Source organism: Schistocerca piceifrons, chromosome 2 (genome assembly GCF_021461385.2).
Source record: "Schistocerca piceifrons isolate TAMUIC-IGC-003096 chromosome 2, iqSchPice1.1, whole genome shotgun sequence".
NCBI classification, from domain to species: Eukaryota; Metazoa; Arthropoda; class Insecta; order Orthoptera; family Acrididae; genus Schistocerca; species Schistocerca piceifrons.
In genome coordinates, this window is record NC_060139.1 from 718,447,948 (window position 1) to 718,462,186 (window position 14,239).

A 14,239-nucleotide genomic window follows, 5' to 3' on the forward strand; every position below is an offset into this window, starting at 1 on the left:
GAGTCAGCGTTCAGGAATTGAGAAACGAACCCTGTCATCCAGGACCGTGTGCGCAGCTTCGCCATGAGATAGGGAAACTCACAGGCGTCTGTTGTGGCCGGCCGGTGTGGGCGTGCGGTTCTAGGCGCTTCAGTCTGGAACCGCGTGACCGCTATCGTCGCAGGTTCGCATCCTGCCTTGGGCATGGATGTGTGTGATGTCCTTAGGTTAATTAGGTTTAAGTAGTTCTAAGTTCTAGGGGACTGATGACCACAGATGTTAAGTCCCATAGTGCTCAGAGCCATTTCAACCATCGTCTGTTGTGCTGAATGAGACCTAAGTGCTGTAGTGTGCAAGTGAGACAGACGAGAGCTTAGGTCATAGGGAACCCCCGTAGAAGCTGTTTGTGGCCAGGGAGACGTAAATATGGTGGACCTAAGATCGGCCACAAAGGGAAACATTTATGGAAACTATTTAATTCTGTAGTAATTCAGGGAATGAAGCCACAGTAATTTTAATCTACCATCCTTCATAAATTTTCATGGTGATTCCAATAAAACTTGAATATTGATCATGTCTATAATAGTTTAGGATTTATGTTATAGTGAAATTAACAAGTTTTGTAACAAAGACCCGAATACTAAAATCTGAACGCTTTGATCGATCTTAACGATCGACATTTCGTATTAAAGCACATCATTAAAATGGTAAATGTTGTAAATACCAGCTCTGTAACTTTTTTTAAAGGATATAATAAATTTAAATTATCAGTATTTTCAGTTAGCCATCAGATCATTATTTCCTCTGCACAAAACACATTGAACGATGACAGCAGGACACTTTATTGAATCATTAGGTAATAGAATATTTGTTGTAAGGTTTAGTGCATAATAGTTACAGAATTTAACGTTTATTATATAGTGGATATTATTACTTTATTTAGAACGAAAATAATGTAGAATAAGCTGTAGCCAATCAGATGGACGGCTTCAGGAAAGGGAACTGCCCTAGTCAGACGAGCGAGAATGTTCGGCGCGCAGGAAACGCGGTCGGGGACAGGCAGAGGGACAGTGCTGGTGGAGACGCGAAAGGGGACGGTCGGTCTTTTGGTAGCTAGGAAGTGAAACGCTTTAGAAAATTTCGCGTTGTGTGGTATCGCGGGGCTTAAACCCGAGCCGGTGAAACATGTCACTTGACGGTTCGCGTGTGGATGGCTATACTGCGATTGCGAGCTTGCAATAGCTGCTACCGCACACGCCCACAACTCCGAAGTACGTTTTGTAAATGTAAGCTACAATCAACGTTTATACGTAAGTGCAACGAAGTACATTTTTCTAACAATGGATAGAACGACGACGGAGGCTAAGCGTTTGATAGTATATGAAACCGGGAAATAAAAACACCCGAAGTCAATGACAATATCTATGAAAAGTCGCTCCATGTAAAGCGTCGTATAATAATGTAAATCTAAGCATACCAAATAACACGCTATCCACACTCATAGAAAGAAATAATGCAAAACATGCATAACCTACCCGATTGCAGAGAGAAAAAGAATTAATTCTGTATACATTTACACTCACCAATTTACGATGTCAGTGGCGCAATTCCATCCAGAAGTCTTGTTGTTACTTCTAATGTACGCCTTGACTTCACTCCAAATCAATTCTGTTGGATTAAAATAGCAGTGATAAGGCGGCAGCCTATTTACCAAGTGACCCTGTTCGCTTGCAATTTCATCTACAACGTATTCAAGCGTCACAGGCTTATTTTGTTTCACGAGCGAGTATTCACAGCAGCTTTGTCATGCTCAAGTCCGCAGCAATGTCTTTCGCCTGCAACCACTGCACCATAGTTTCTTTACGGTCTCTAGTGGTCGGAGTTTTATCTAAAATCACGGAATGGTACGGTGTATTGTAGACCACAAAAATTGTCGGAACACTTGTTTGTTAGTTATACTATCAACTCTACGCCGCTTGGGGAGTGACGTTGCCGGCCGCTGTGGCCGAGCGGTTCTTGGCGCTTCAGTCCGGAACCATCTAACTCTTAGAAGAAAACAAGATATGAAAGTTACTAACTAGTAGTTTTTGCAGTTATCTCTGTTACTTTTTGAAGTTATTACTTTCATTCTTTTCATCGGAGTACAGGAAATCAGTACCTCATAAAACGAGTCAGCCAGACGACTGAAACGTGGCCCGAACACCTATTTTGTCGTATGATTCTAGAAACGACTATTAATGTTTACCTATTTGCAATGACGCCAGTTGCAAATCTGTTGCCTCTACATACGCTATATGATGAAAAGTACGTGCACACTACTGTGTAATGCAGAACTGTTCACCGGATGTCGCAAGAGGCGGACCCACCGGTGTAAAAGGATGCGACGAGTTTTGTGTTGCCAGTAGGGAACCAGTAAATGTAGAATGGGTCGGACAGGAGAGCTCTGTGACTTCGAACGTGGACTAGTCACTATATGTCACCGCAGCAACAAATCTATCAGCGACATTTGAACCATTCGCAAGTTGCCCAAATCGACTGCTGATTATGTCGTTCTGAAGTGGAAGAAACACAAAGAACAGACCAAAGTTGAAGCTAGACCAGGCATACCTCATGTACTGGTGGACGGGAATCATCGAGTGCTGCGGAGGGCGGTTATAAAAATTCGCACTAAATTAGCGGGAGGAATTACTCATGCTTTCCAAAGTGTTACCAGCAGTCGAGGTAGTATAGCGACTGTGCACAAGGAGTTAAAATTTCTGTAGTCACTGCTAATCGGTGATTAAGACGATGTAAAGTGCGAAGCCTCTGGACAGTGGCGGACCGGAAATGAGTGATTTGGGAAATGAATCAAGCTGTATCCTGCTGCAACATACATTAAGCGAATGTCTGCAAGTTCCTGCAATAGGTAATGCTCCGTCATTGAGAACCAGTTACGAACTGCAAATAGTCACAGACGACTGCGTACTGTTTTCATGCTAGTATACCTATGTTACAGCGAGAGTAGGTTGCTTTTTATGGAGCAAAGAAATTTGCAAATACAAAGACGTGGTGAAAAGTAACACCTCCGAATTTTTATGTGAAAATTCTTGAAGCTTTTTTTTACGTAAAACAAACATTATTAATATTCTACATCTTTATTCTTCCTATCTACACATTTGCAGCCCTCTGTCGCTAAATGGCTGCGAACTGTAGCGTATAACGTGATGGTGCGTAACGGAATTATTTCGGAGCGTGGAAAACAGCGTGTTGCCTAATCCAAAGCACGAACTCGAAGTTTTCATCCACACACCGAGTATCTTCTCCTTCAGCATGACAATACCAAACTACACACGAGCGGTGCGACATCTGTAACAATCCGTCGGCTTGGGTTCACTGTCATCGATCATCTTCCGCCGGCCTTTGTGACCGAGCGGTTCTAGGCGCTTCAGTCTGGAACCGCCGGACCCCTGCGGTCACAGGTTCGAATCCTGCCTCGGGCATGGATGTGTGTGATGTCCTTAGGTTAGTTAGGTTTAAGTAGTTCTAAGTTCTAGGGGACTTATGAACTCAGACCAGGGTGCGATTTGTGCTTTTACCAGTGGGGGGATGTCTTAGGGGGTTAGTAGAATTATATATGTTACTAGCTTGGACCGTGGCGTTACGCATGGTTAAACAGCTATTTATAAATAGATGTTAATGCCGAAACTCACTATTCACGCGTGTGCACTATCAGAAAAGCCATCTCTTGTTATATCTTTAAAACTACGTTATAGGTAAAGCTTATTTACAAAATCATCTACATACAGGTATACGAGGGGAATTCAAAAAGTAGAGGCACATTTGTGAAAAGCTGTACTTATTATGATGATAAAAAACTGAAACATATTAATAGTATTAATAGTAAGACTTATTAAAAACTTTCAGTGTTCGGCTCCACAAATTTAAATTATATGTAAAGTTTTACTCCAGTGCGTGGGAAATAAACATCCCAGGATGGGACGCATAAACTAAAATCAGAAGAGGGGTTGGTCTGATGCAGGGGGGGGGGGGGGGGGGGGGGAATCCCGCCATCCCCCTTGCAAATCGCACACTGCCTCAGACGTTAAGTCCCATAGTGCTCATAGTGATCATCTTCCATACAGTCCCGACTTGACCCCATCCAATTACCATCTGTTTCCAAGACCTCAAGAACACATTTTTCAGGACTTCACTTTGATAGCGATGAAGCGGTGCAAGCAGCGATGAGGTCGTGGCTCCGTGAACAAAGTCAGTCTACAGTGATGGTATCAACAAACTGGTCTCTCGTCGAGAGATGTTTTCGTCGCCTGGATGACTATGTTGAGAAATAAATATGTAGACGTAAAGAATGAAGATGTATGATGTTAACAACGCTTGTTTTATTTAAAAAGCGTGAAGAGTTTACACATAAAAAACTCAGAGGCACTACTTCGTACATGTCTCCAAGCGCGGGTCATCTACGATGTCGCTCCGATAAATATTCGTTTTCGACCACTCGTTCGCTATCGAAAAGTACTCAGTTTAGGATCCTCTGCTATTCATAAAATTTTGTCCTTGAAGCTTTACAATACGAAAGATTTGGTATACGCGATAATATCAATTTTATACAGATGCAAAGAAACGGAATGAATGTCATTTTCTCACTAGTCGTTGAAAACTTGGTTCGATAGTCATTGGCAAGAATGCTTGTTTTTGCACTCTATTGCTGCTCATTAGACGTGCAGCATCTAGGGAATATTTCTTGCTGTGTTGTCGGTTATTTCTCAGCCTGCTGCGGCTAACGAGACGACCGCAGATGTATGTCGCGTGTGGGTATCAAGTTCGCCTTAAATTAAGGTCGCTCACTGGTGTTTTGAGGACTACTCGGCTGAGTCTTTGCTCCACACCGCAGCCGTTTTTTGACAATTAGTTGTTGATCTTTACAAAAATGTAACCCATGTTGAGCAGACCTACTCTGAAGCTAGAATTTATTTTACGTCTTAGCAGTTAAAGCGAAATTGCAATAAAATCAATCTCATATTTTCGTTAACCTTAATGAAGTTGCACAAATTTCTAGCAAAGAGGCTAAAATATTTACGAAACGTTAACGCAGCAAAAGGTAGATACTCTTATCACATGAATTTGTTCACAAGTACAGCCAGTCAATCACATAAAAAACGTCGCTCACTGAAGTCCTTTGACTCACTCGGACAAATACACTTACGTACAACAAATTCCTGCATTGCTGAAGTGCTGTCACTCTCCAAGTAATTCGTACTCTTATATATTTAATGATTGTTATACACTTCTTAAACTGTCCTTTTCTGAGTGACATTTTGTTCCCTCATTACCACATACGTGGTAACACAAATTACTGGCTGGTAAATCATGAAACGATCACCTTAGACAGCCTAAGACATTTAACTAGTGATAACATCCAGAGTTTGAAACATACTAACGCTCTGGATGCAATAAATACAAACATGCATTTTCCTTTCCTCTTTCTCTCTGTTAGTGAAAAACATAAAAAGAACCTACGATAGTTTCTGAGATTAGCCTTCACATACAGATTGAGAAACGCGACGGGGGACTTTAATTTAGTAATACGCACAGATAATCGACGGCACACACCGTAACTATGCGATATTCCTTGGGTAAGGTCTTTTATTAACAAACGTCAACAGTTTGTCCCATATGAGCCCACCGCTTCGCGTTTTTTGCGCAATAATCGGTTGGGGTGGATTTCTCCGGGGTGCAACATCTTTCCTATCTCGCGTTTAGACCCACTCAAGTACGTGGGACCACAGCTTGTTCTGGCCATGCTACTTCAATCTCACACAAGCCCCTCCTACACGCCTACACTTTGTTTCCAGTTTTTATTGTTCTGTTGGTCTGGCTTTGGCTCTTTCCAGACTTATAGCGACTAGTCCTTTGCTGGTCGACTAGATTTTTTAAGGGCTCGGAAAACACTGACACATAAACGTTTTAAAATATTCTTTCTTATTTTTTGTGCATAAATTGATTGTACTGGGTTCTTATAACTTGGCTGTTTAAAGTTACTTGAATCTGAAGCAACTTTTCTTGTCGCAGCCACTCAGAAGCGGACATATCTTTTCTTCACCACAGCAAGACTCCACAGCACGCTCGTTTCAACAGCTTCCCGGCTGCCTGACACAATCCAAACAGAGAACTGTGGAAGACAGTAAAATATATTATTACATTTTCTTGAACACAGTAACAAGTTTGTGTCACTGTGAATAATTTATGCATTCCTCAGTGCTATAAATACCATTAAATATTAGCATCTGTTTCAAGTCTTTCTTAAATATTCGTACTGTTCTGATATACATAATTTGTGCAGGCGATGCAGTGAAGAGTGCTTAGGATTGATGTGGTATCATTTTATGGTTTAGGGTCTTGATGTGTACTTCCCTCTGAAAGCTTTGCCTACTTCTTATTTCATAATTGTGTAACTGGATGTTAGTTAGTTAGCTACTTGTTCCATACATAATCTGAACTGTTCTTTTATCGAAATAATGTGGAACGTGTCAGTTTACAGGATATGTATACATGACTCGAGTTCACATTAATGAATACATTATTTTTTAGTCTTACTCATACAACTGCACTTACAAGCAAGGTTTTGTTTGAGACTACCAGTTTTTTCAATAGGAATTCGTCCATGAAATACAAGGATTTGTCCAGGAGAAATGATTTTGGGATTGATTTAAGCTGAAAATACCCTATGTGACTTAATGCAATACACACTTTCATGCATATACAATTTTAGAAGAGTCAAATTTATTTACATTCTTAAGAATGTTGCTGTACAGTTCTCTGCTGGTAAAACTTTTCAATTTTATTTTCTTTGCAAAACTTGAAGTTTCTCAGAATGAAACGTCCCCTTTGAACAATTATACATGACTGTGCTTAAACTGACACACAATATATTTAGCGCAACGCAATCTGACTTTCAAAAATCCCTACAAAAGAATGGCCCTGAGTAACATTAACCTATACGTCTCACAAATCACTTACCTCACAAAAATCTTCGTTACTCGAACTATTGCAATACAGCGAGCGCCACTACTGCCAGCTAAATAAAAGATTCAAACTACTGAAGGCACTAACTACTGATAGGCACAGTTAGCAAAAGAAAGATTTTGATAGAGAACAAACAATGTATTTACCTTAATAGTGTTCAAAAGTCATTATATATATATATATATATATATATATATATATATATATATATATATATATATATATATATCGGTTCATGATACCCAGTCTTACAAATTTACTGTCTCTGTCCAGATCATCCGCTATCGAAACTCCATCTCACTCCGCACATCCACCACTGCTGGCGGCTCACCTCCAACTGCACAACGCTACGCGCTGTTAATAGCCAACTGCCCAACACTACAATGGCAAATTCCAACAATGCCACCCAGCCACAGACTGCACACAGCACAGCCAGTGATTTTCATACAGAGCGCTACGTGGCGTTATCATTAAAAAAACCTAAACGGCCTACTTACAAGAACATCACATCATCTGTAACACATATGATGCACATTTGCATAGTAAGCACAGTGCAAACCGATCGAGTAGGCTAGACACTTAATGTAATGAATAAGTGGTGAAAATTGAAATTTGAACGGTTTCACTGATATCATTCCATGTAACTGCCTCTTCATTGGTTTCATCCTCCTCCTATCTACTCGCTTCATTTCAGTGCATTCAAGTTATTTCATATTATATCACTTGTGGCACGGTAAGATAAGAGTCCTTCAACGAGTCTGTTCCCAGTGCTGGTATTCCCTCATACCCAGTGAGATAACCTAAGGCAGTTTTGTTCGGAAGTCTTAGATGGAACATCTGGCGCGTTCTCAGCCTAGTAATTTAGTTGACTGATCATGACAATCAGAAAGTCACGGTTCGAGTCCAGTTTGGCATAAATTTTCAATTGTATCTACATATTCATAACCATATTGTATTTATGATTCAGTCGACTATACATTACCGATTAAGAAGCTTTCGACCTGATCAGAAATGCACTTCTCGTTAGATTTCAAATGTAATTGGAATCGGGAGAGCTTCCCTCGCTGTAAGGCGATACCTCCCTGAAACTGGAAAAAACTCTTCTACATTGGCGTCGGCTTGAAAAGTTTTGGAAATCATGAAGTTTTATTAAAAATTAAACAACGAACAATAATGACTACTAATGTTTTAAGTAGAGAAACAGATTCGCAAGCCGTATCTCCCACGAAGAAGGTGAGTGCATGAACTCATGGAGAAACTAACAACAGGTAAACACCTCACGTGGTTAGGGGTGCGCAGCGGAAGTGATTCCGGTAAGAAACCATTCGCGTCGCTTTTGTAGCGAGGTTCGCAGCAGAAGTTCAGTTTTGCGTGGCGCCCTTATTATGCAAGAGTTTCTGGCGGAACACCAAACTTTGCACGTGTGACCTGTTCCAAACAGATCTCAGTTATCCCGCAGTGGAGCTTCGTCTGTAAAGATGGCGAGAATAGAATTCTACCTGAGATGAATCAGAAAGATTTATTTTGTTGAGTTGACGCTACCAGAGCAAGAGACGAATCGTACGGAGCAGTTGCAGCTTGGAGGAAAATGTATTTTGGTAAATAAGATTACTGCCGTCTATTCTAGTGGCTCCAACCTGTATATACGTTGTGACGACACAACGTGACTTAATCGTATTCTGTGATGTATCAGACTGAAGAGGAATGGTTTAACCATGTGTCCAAACTGTAATTTCGGGCAGGACGACGAGCAGTTTCAGGACAGAGAGTAGAGACAAAGGAAATGAAAAACTTTACATTACTAAATACGTGATCTAAAATCTAATAGTTTGTTTTGTTTCCAATGGAAGTAGAGATTTGACAGAATGCTACAAACGGAAAAATGCTCCAATCGTAGCACAAAAACGGTGAGTGTATTCCTGTTTAAAAGACTCTGACAGTAAAATGGGGAACCAGCTGCCTCCATGCTCATTCCGCTTATCTAACCAAAACTTTTCGCGTGCAAATATTCTCCCTTTTTTAACACAGAAAATTCTAAATCCTTTCACCCAGTCTCCCTCTGTAGTTAAGCCTTGACACTCATCATCTCCCTCTCACAGCCAGTTCCTACATATGCCTCTCCCTCCGTCTCCCTTTTCTCCCATTGATTTACAGTATATCGCTCTTGAACCGTCTCACACCTACGGTGTCTCCGTTCTCACTGCCACTCTCTCAGGAATTCTGGGATGTCCAACTTATATTTTACCCTATACTCACGTGTTTAAAACAGCGGTCCAAACTGCGCCCTCCCCTATAACCATGTGTTTAAGTTCGCCGGCTTGGGAGGGTCCAGACACCCCAAGCCAAGTATGGTCTCACTTACCGTTTTTTTCATTTAAATATGCCCTCTCTCTTTTGCTCCCACTTCTTCTATCTCCATCCATCTTTCTTTTTCTTTTACTGCCACTGTCTCTCACTGATCATCAGTATCTCCTGTCTTCTTGGCTTCGTCTGCTATTGTCTTCATTCATTTCTGCTTCTCTTTCACTGCCACTGTCTCTCTCCCACCATCACGCATCACGGTCTCCTCTTTCTTTCCCCCCACTAACACTGTCTCCTCTCTCTTCCTCGGTCACTGTCTCTCTGCTACTCTCTTTCAGCACGAAAAAGAGCGAATATGCCAAAATATTTTCTGAGGAAGGTGGAATGCTTCGACGGGAGCTACAGCAGGATGTGCCGCTTATATAAAACCAATTCTATAGCTCACTAAAATTTTGACAACTTATTTCTATACTTCGACGCATTTACATACTTTGAAACATATAAACAACAAATAAATACGCGTAATAAAGGTTAACACAGAATCTTGTGCTTTATACTTTGACTGGCTACTTTCCTCGTCAGACACAATTCAGCGAAAACGCCAGGCTTATAATTTCTAACTTCAAAGAGTAAACATGTAATTAGAAAAATCTTACTGAATTTGCAGAGTTTTAAGTTTTCCATAATTTTTGGCAGTCATTTTAAGTTCAGGCATGTTAAGATTCTTTGTACAGGGTGTGAAAAATAAGTAGTAGGACTGAGTTTCCGTAGCGCGAACTGAGAGGTGGAGGGGGATCGGACCGCCTGGGCGTGATGGTGGGGAGCCTTCCGGGGAGTCCGATATTTTTTCCAGTCGTGTGCAGGGAAGCGGAGAGTGAGCACGTAGATTATTGTGGTCATTCGTTCAGTAGTGCGGTCGCGCTTCAAGATGGAGAAAAATCCCAAGCACCGCTACGCCATCAAATGCTGTGTGAAACTCGAGGTAACCGCGACGGACACCCTCGGGCGCCGACGGGGATGCTGCCCTGAGCCGATCAATAGTGTTCGAGTGGCACAAGGCGGGATCTCGTCGTGCTGGTCGCCCATCAACTTCAAGGACTGATGAAAATGTGGCTAAAGTGAAGGTGCTTCTGCACTCCGACTGGCGCTTAAGCATTCGTCTGATGGTAGATGAGTTGGGGATTTCGCACGGTACAATCCAAAAAATTGCAACCGAGGATTTGACCATTCGAAAGGGGTGCGCAAAGTTTATCCTAAAAATCCTGAGTGACGAACAAAAACTGAATTGTATGAAAATTTCCCAGGAAATTCTGAATTCTGTCCAAGAAATCCCAAATTTTCTTCACAATGTGATTACCGGTGACCAATCGTGGTGTTTTGAATACGACCCGGAGACCAAACGTCAGAGCGCTGAGGGGCACTACGCCAATTCACCACGTCCAAAGAAAGCCAAAGTGAGCCAGTCAAGCGTCAAAACAATGCTCATCTGCTTTTTTGACCGTCGTAGTGTGGTTTGCTGGGAGTTTGTGCCCCCGGACAAACTGTGCATACTAAATTTTACGTGAAAGTGATTGAAAGGTTCCGCAAACGCGTCCTCCGACTGCGGCCAGACATCACCTCTTGTTGGAAGCTACACCATGACAACTCGCAGAACATCATCTAAAGAGCATATGGCAAAAATTTCGACGATCTGCCTGAACAGAAATTAAAGGGGTGGCCATCCCGACAACTGGCACTTTTCGTACCCAGAAATCATGTTTTTTCGGTGGTTTTTTCAGGAATCTCTCATGAACAAGTGGTGCTTTTATAAGCTGCTATTATAGATCACACTTAATGCAAAAGAACCAACCGATTTTCTCAATTTGCCTCAGCAGGAAGAAGCGTCTAATGTTTAAATTTTGACCTTGTACAGTAGTATATCTACAATACGCCCGTTCTTCAGGTAGGTATACAAATGGTTATTGTAGGCCAAAAGCTATCCAAAAGACTTGCCCCCTTATTTTGATCAATAGAACCCTAGGTATGACCGCCTGAAAAATCGCATTCTCGCTCTCGGCTTTTTGGAACATACTGGTACCGTACACTGTCATGAAAGGAAGATACAAGACTGAAGTAATATGATAGACATCTTTTGCTATCCAAGATGTTAATTTTTTTCATGGGATCTACGATAATCTACGATAACAAATTCTGAATTGTAGTCAATTGTGTTTCATATTCTCGTGCACATGGAGACTTAAACTTTTGAGAGTTACTGGAGGAGAGGAACAAATTACTTCTTTACTACACATCAGATCCTATAAGGGACAGGCGAATGAAACTAGGACAGATGGAAAAAAGTAAGTAAACTGTTTATTATTTCAAAAGTAATTGCCATAATTGTTAAAACATTTATGCCATTGTGAGAGAAGATTGTGAGTGCCTTCATGAAAAAATGTTTGCGGTTGCCCCGGAGCCATGATCGTATCCAGACGTGCACCTCTTAGTCAGAGGCAAATTGACAGCCACGAAAGTCTTTCTTCAGGGCTCCAAATATACGGAAATCGCATAGGGAGAGATCGCGGCTGTATCGAGGATGTGCAAAGGCTTTCCAGCGAAACTTCTGCAGTTTAGTCAAAACAACCGTGGCAAAAATCAAAGAGCATCATTATTTTTAGATTTTTATTTCTTCTTAAGGAAAGTGGCAACTTGGCCTTCAGCTCCACTTTTCAGAGTGGTTGGTGAATCCTTAATATATATCAGTTCTAACTCGAGGGTCTTACTCCACATGGACACAGCGATATGAAACAAAACCACAGAACCAGGCTCAGCGTCTATACAAATGAGTCGCAGTCAGCAGCCATATTTCACACGACACGTGCGATTCACCAGAGTGTTTGGGGAGTACCAGTGATCAGCGGTCGATCGATGGGATCTACAGTATACCCACGCAGTTCGATTTGCGGAGAGATCATTGTGCCTCAAAAAATTGGTTAATTTTATTCCTTCTTTTTTTCAGAGCAGTTGTAATCAATACTTTGAAAATTTGTCTTTATAATTATTCAGTCCGTTTTCTGATGGTGGTCACAGCATTCGCTTGAGAAAGTACAGCGAACGATATAAAACATAGTTGATCTTGAAATTTTCCGACGTACTGAATACTCGATGATGTTCCGGGAGTGCCGGCCAAATTGTTATCGTTATGTCTTCAGGCCTACGACTAGTTATTCTGCGAAAGCCTCTCTCTCTCTCTCTCTCTGCATAACTACTGCAACCTGCATCCATTTCCACCTGATTACTGAACTCAAGCCTTGGTCTCCCTCTGCAACTTGTTCTCCCCTCACTTCCTTCCATTACCAATTTGACAATTCTTTGGTGCTTCAGGACATGTCCTGTAACCGATATCTTCTCTTAGTCAAGGTGTGACACAAATTTCTTTTCTCTCCATTTCGATTCAGTATGTTTCATTTGTTGTTCGACCTACTCATCTAATCATCAGCATTCTTCTGTAGCACCAAATTTCAAAAAGCTTTTTTTATTCTTTTCTTGTCAGAACTGTTTGTAGCCCACGTTTCACTTTCGTACAAGGCTACACTAAATACATATATATTCAGGAAAGACTCCCTAACACTTAAGTTTATAGAGATTTCCATAATTGACTGTCTACAGCTGTTAGATAATTTGAAAAAAGGATATTTGTGCAGTCAGCTGTACAGTTGTATGTTCATACTGTGCCGGTTTCGATTATTATAATCGTCGTCATAGGAGGAAAACAGTGTACACCAATGGATCAAATATACATTTTCGTGATGTATTGAACAGCTGGTGACACAAATACGTTTTCGATGCCACAAATTCCTGTTTTTCAGAAACGTTTTTCTTGCCAGCGTCAGTCTCAATTTTATATCCCCTCTACTAAGGTCGTTGGTTATTTTGCTACCCAACTACGAAATCTCCTCAACTGCTTTGAGTATCTCAGTCCCTAATTCCATCAGCATCACCTGATTTAATTCGTCTTCATTCCATTACCATTGTTTCATTTATGTTGATGTTCATCTTAGAAGCTCTTCTCAAGAATTATCGATTCCGTTCAACTTATCTTCCAAGTACTTTACCGGCTCTGACAGAAGTACTACGTCATCGGCAAACTTCGATGTTTTTACATGATCTTCAAATGGTTCAAATGGCTCTGAGCACTATGCGACTTAACTTCTGAGGTCATCAATCGCCTAGAACATAAAACTAATTAAACCTAACTAACCTAAGGACATCACACACATCCATGCCCGAGGCAGGATTCGAACCTGCGACCGTAGCGGTCGCTGGGTTCCAGACTGTAGCGCCTAGAACCACACGGCCACTCCGGCCTGCTTACATAATCTCCCTGACCTTTAATCTACTATGTGAGCATCAGCCAGTCGTCTTCAAGTGAGCCGTCAAAAACGCACCTAGCTGCCACGGGGGCTGTCACGTGTGCGCAGCGACACGGCGGTTGCGCTGCAGCCGAGCCGTGTGCCAGGACAGCAGCCCACGGCCCGACAAAGCGAGCGACGCACCACGCAACCCAACGGAGCCGAAATAGCGCGTTGTGTGCGGCGCGCCTGTGTCACCACCACTACCCCGCCCGCTGTTCCGCGGTTGCGCTCTGATTAATAATTTACATTTTCCATACTGACGTCGGGAGCACCAGCTTCCTTTACTAAAATATACTGAAGAACCAAAGAAACTGGGACACCTGCCTGATATCGTGTAGGGCCCCCGCGAGCACGCAGAAGTGTCGCAACACGACGTGGCATGAACTCGACTAATTTCTGAAGTAGTGCTGGACGGAAGTGGCACCATGAACCCTGCAGGGCTGTCAATAAACCCTTAAGAGTGCGTTGCAATGCAAGTTGCAAGGCATCCCAGAAATGCTCAATAATGTTCATGTCCGGGGAGTTTGGTGGCCAGCGGAAGTGTT